This window comes from Symphalangus syndactylus, chromosome 3 (genome assembly GCF_028878055.3).
Source record: "Symphalangus syndactylus isolate Jambi chromosome 3, NHGRI_mSymSyn1-v2.1_pri, whole genome shotgun sequence".
NCBI classification, from domain to species: Eukaryota; Metazoa; Chordata; class Mammalia; order Primates; family Hylobatidae; genus Symphalangus; species Symphalangus syndactylus.
Genome location: NC_072425.2, coordinates 112,521,132 through 112,526,177, shown reverse-complemented (window position 1 = coordinate 112,526,177; position 5,046 = coordinate 112,521,132). Strand labels below are relative to the sequence as shown.

General features: G+C 38.1%; 2 pseudogenes; both read right to left on the bottom strand.

Annotated features, from left to right (window-relative positions):
* Positions 1–2,449: 2,449 nt before the first annotated feature.
* LOC129478561 (cysteine-rich protein 2-binding protein-like) lies at positions 2,450–3,959 on the bottom strand (annotated as a pseudogene).
* A 32-nt stretch (positions 3,960–3,991) lies between these two features.
* LOC129479536 (protein PET117 homolog, mitochondrial-like) lies at positions 3,992–4,374 on the bottom strand (annotated as a pseudogene).
* Between the last annotated feature and the right edge of the window lie 672 nt (positions 4,375–5,046).

Here is a 5,046-nt window from a genome sequence, read left to right as displayed (position 1 = left end):
ACACCGCATGTTCTCACTCATAGGTGGGAATTGAACAATGAGAACTCATGCACACAGGAAGGGGAACATCACACTCCGGGGACTGTTGTGGGTTGGGGGGAGTGGGGAGGGACAGCATTAGGAGGTATACCTAATGCTAAATGACGAGTTAATGGGTGCAGCAAACCAACACGGCACATGGATACATATGTAACAAACCTGCACATTGTGCGCATGTACCCTAAAACCTAAAGTATAATAATAAAAAAAAGATAAAAAAATACATTTTATTGCCCAAGAATAATTCACTTGTTTATATATTATTTGTCATAATAAGATGGAGAAAAAGCATCCCAAATTTCAACAAGAAAAATGTAAACTTTAAGGTTAAAATAAAAACCCAAAACAGGCTATTTTAGTTCATAATACACATAACATTGAGTTTAATAATTTTAAATATATAACACATCTCTTGTTATTTTGGTAATACTTCTAAAATACATACGAATTTGACACAAATATATAAGATGTCTAAGTACTTTAAAGTACATGAAAATGGCTTAACTAGAAATCAAGTACTTTTCCAAATCCTTTCTTTCCAAGTTCTAAGTTCATTTCCAAACATCTCATCTCTAAGTTCATTTCTTTTCTATCCCTGTAAAATCCATCAGCCAAGACCACAAGCCAGAATCACATCTGTCTTGCAGCCTTGGCTTATGAATTTTACAGTGATAGAAGACATATTCCTGTCAAGAACAAAGTCTATATACAAATAAAATCTATATATTTTTCTAAACAAGGAGATACTTTAAAAAATTTATTTCCATAGGTTATTGGAGAACAAGTGGTGTTTGGTTACATGAGTCAATTCTTTAGTGATTTGTGAGATTTTGGTGCACCATCACCCGAGCAGTATACACTGCCCCCAGTTTGTATTCTTTTATCCCTCACTTTCTTCCCACCCTTTCCCTTTGAGTCCCCCAAGTCCATTGTGTCATTCTTGTGCCTTTGCATCCACATAGTCTAGCTCCCACTGGAACACACAATGTTTGGTTTTCCATTCCTGAGTTACTTCACTTAAAATAATAGTCTCCAGGCTCATCCAGTTTGCTGAAAATGCCATTAATTCATTATGAAGAGATAATTTTAAAGGCTCAAGATAAGTTATAATATATAAACAATTATAAATTTTTGACATTTTGTTATGTAAAACTATAAATTATTTAGGTTTAAAAATAAATGTAAAAATTTTCACTAAGGAAGACCAAAATGAAACAATATTTTAATATAATTTTACTGATATTTACCATTTGTATTACTTCCATTTTCTCTTGTGTCTATTCTAAAATTATATATGTGTGTATGTGTTATCACCCAGCAGATTCTTCTTCTTTGCTGCACGGATAAAAAGCCAATTCTCTGAGACAATGGTATTGCAGTAGAGAAAGAGTTTAATAATTGCAAGGCCAGCCAAGTGGAAGGACTGGAGTTATGATTACTCGAATCAGCCTCCCCAAAAATTCAGAGGTTAGGATTTTTCAAGGATAATCTGGTGGGCACTAGGGAATGGGGAATGCTGATTGATTGGGTTGAGGATGAAATTATAGGAGGTCAAAGCTGTCTTCTTGCACTGAGTCAGTTCCTGAGTGGGACCACATGATCAGTTGAGCCAGTTTGTTGGTATGGGTTACTTATCTGGGTGCTGCCAGCTCGTCCATCAGAATGCAGAGTCTAAAATCCACCTCGAACAGCAATTGTAGGTTTTACAGTAACGTTATCTACAGAAAAAATTGGAAAGGATATGAATCTTGTAACCTCTGGCTGTATAATTCCTGACCATAATTCTAATCCTGTGGCTAATTTGTTAGTTTTACAAATGTGGTTTTTGGTCACCAAGCAAAAAGAGGATAGTTTTGGGAAGGGGCTATTATCATTTTGCTTAAAGGTTAAACTATAAAATAAATTCCTCCTGTAGTTACCTTAGCCTGCACCAAGGAATGAACAAGGGCAACTTGGAGGCTAGAAGCAAGATGGAGTCAGGTCACATTTTTTTTCACTGTCATTGTTTTTCTATGTCAGATTTCTCTCACTGCCGTAATTTTTGCAAAGGCTGTTTCAATCATATGCATGTACATACATATGTATATGTGTACAATTGTGTTCAATGTAAAATTTAAATAAATACATTTTAAAGATTTTTTTCCCCTTTAAAGTTGATGAAACAATGTCTTACACTTTCAGTCAGAAAATCCGGTGATGAATCCTACTACCCTTCTAGTAACTGACTAATAAATGCCATCTTGAAAATGTCCCTTAGTTTCTCTGAGATTGTTTTGTTATTGATTAAATGTGTTGTTGATTAAATTTTGCCTACCTGTATCAGTTAAATAGGGTAAGTTATGCTGTGCTAACAAATTACCTCCAAGTTTCAGTGGCTTTAAAAGAACATCCTCTCTTTTTTTTTTACTGCTCACCTAAGCAACGTGTCAGTGTTGTAGACATACGCCATCCTTGAGTGTATGGCTCCATTGCCTTCCATCTCATCATCATCGTGTAACAAAGCTTGTGGGGGCATTACATCTGGAATCAGATCTGTTTCTAAAAGAAAACCAGGCATTGCCCAATGAGAGGCAGCTGTCGTTGGGGGGGCAGGGGCGCACAGAGAAATCCAGAGGAGAAGTAAATGGGCTTGTCAACAGGGTGTTGTCAGCGGAGCTCAAAGATGAAAAGTCAACCTCTTCTTTTTCAAGAATCACATCTGCCTGTGGCCTTGGCTTATGGATTTTACAGGGATAGAAGACATACTCCTCTCAAGAAAGCCAGCCACTTCCTTCTGGCCTCTTCTGTCTTTTGCTTCCTGAGCTCAAGACCTTTTCTCTTTTAATTCCATGGCAGATTCCACAGGATTCTAACTTGCCTGTTTTCTAAGTCCCTGAACAGTAATGATGGAATCTAAAGTTGGTTTTGAGGCTGCTTTTACTTCAAACTTGAGGCAGACAACTTTTTTTCCATTGGGTTTCAATGTTGAAGGTTTCTTATGAACAAGTTTCTACCATCCTGGTTATCCAAATTCCTGAGCACCTGAACAGAAGTATATGGGATTTTCCACACTGAGGCAACCTGCTACTGTGCTCCACCAGTCTGAAGTCTTTTTATTTTTCCCTAGTAAAAAAGTCCAATATTTCCCAATAAAAATGCAGATATCTTCATTCTATCTGAAATAACCTTGATGTCCACTTCCTTCCAGAGACAAGTTGTACATTGCCAACATGATAACTTTGCTGCCATGTCAGCCTCAGCCTTTCATACTGTTCCTTGCCATCTGCTGAGCAACCAGAAAAAGTAAATCTAAAAAAAATTATCACCCTTAACATAACTGAGCTGTCCCCTCAGCTGTCTGGTTGGTATCCATTTTTGGTACTTGCCACAGAAGCAGGACAGCTGCTTCTCCATCCACAATACATCTTCTTCATCGCTGTTAGGGAATCCCTGCTCTAGTCATGACACAAGTCTACTGATGTCTGATCCTCCAATTGGACAATCAGGGGAGTCTCTCTCTCCACTTCACCTTCATCCAGCCCTTCTGAGGTAGATGTTATTGTGGCTTCATTACTATGTTGACTGATCAAACTACTCAGGTAGATGTAACTATCTATTCCTTCCTTCTCACAGAAGCAGCGCTCTTCAGTCACAATCCTAAGCTCTGGGCCATGAACTTAACAGGACTTTTACCAGGATCACACAGGCAGAAACTCTTCAGGAGACTGTACTCCTATACTTCTTTATTCAGACATAAGGAACTTTGAAAGCAGTAATTTACAATATATGATCCACTATCCTTTATTTGATCAAGTTTAAAAAGACAATGACTAAAAAAAAATTAAGATACCACTAAGCTATTCTCCATCAACAGGCACAGATACACACACACACACACACACACACACGCACACGCACACGCACACAGTGTCCAGTGTCATCTGTCCCATTGATATTTCACATTCATTTCAAGTTAAGTTTTTTGAAATCCTTTTGCGAATAACATCTGTCTTTCTGCTTCAAGTTGCTCAGTTAAAATAATCTGTTCTCCCAAAAGATGAATGTTTACTTTTTTTCTAATTTTTTCTCTCAGTGTCTCTGATAACTCCATCATGAAGCTTCTGCTGGTCCTGCCATTGCTCCAGATGCATGCTGGCCACGTGGTTGCCATCAGCATCACCACCGAGAGGCCCAGCAGTGCCTTCAAACGCCTCGACATCCTTGTGCTAGCTTCCAAGGCCTCTTTCTCCCACCTCTCAAGGCTGGTCAGTAGCATTTAATTTAGTTCAACAAACATCTATTGACTGTCTATTATAGGTAAGGCATCAAAAGACTTACTAACTAGTGGAGGAGATATACAAACAAAAATGATCTATGTTATAAGTCAGAGTAGAATAAGTGGTGGAAATAAGTGCAATAAAAGAAACATCTGGGGAAAGAGAAGGAATAATATTCTGACTTGGGGACCAGATAATGTTTCACAGAACTGTAATATAAGCTGGGCCTAGAACAATGAGTAGGGTTTCAAAAGCAGGAGGAGGGGAGGTGTATGCAAGCTGGGGCAGAGGAAAAAATATTTCAGATTAGAGTCAAAATATGAGAAAAATCATAGTGGTAAGAAAATTTATGGCCTATTTGGGCAATATCAAGCAGTCTAACATGACAGAAACATTTTGTCTGTGTGTGTGTGTATGGGTGTGTTTGTGTGTGTGTGTGTGTGACTGAACCATGAAGAGCCCTGAATGCCGTTCTAAAGTATTTAGATTTTATCCCTTACAATAGATGTCCTAAAAGGTTGCCCAGCTAGGGAATGATATGTGCAAACTTTTGCTTTAAGCATATATATATAGCTCTTGAAGCTGAGTGAATAGTGATTGATAGACTGATAGAATGACAGTTAGATCTTGTGGAATACATTCAAGCTAGGAGATCCAGAAATAAGAATGTGAGAAAGAAACCAGGAGGGCAGAGAGAACGGAGAGGGACTGATACGGAATATTGTGGAAGTGGCCTCAATTGGACTTGACA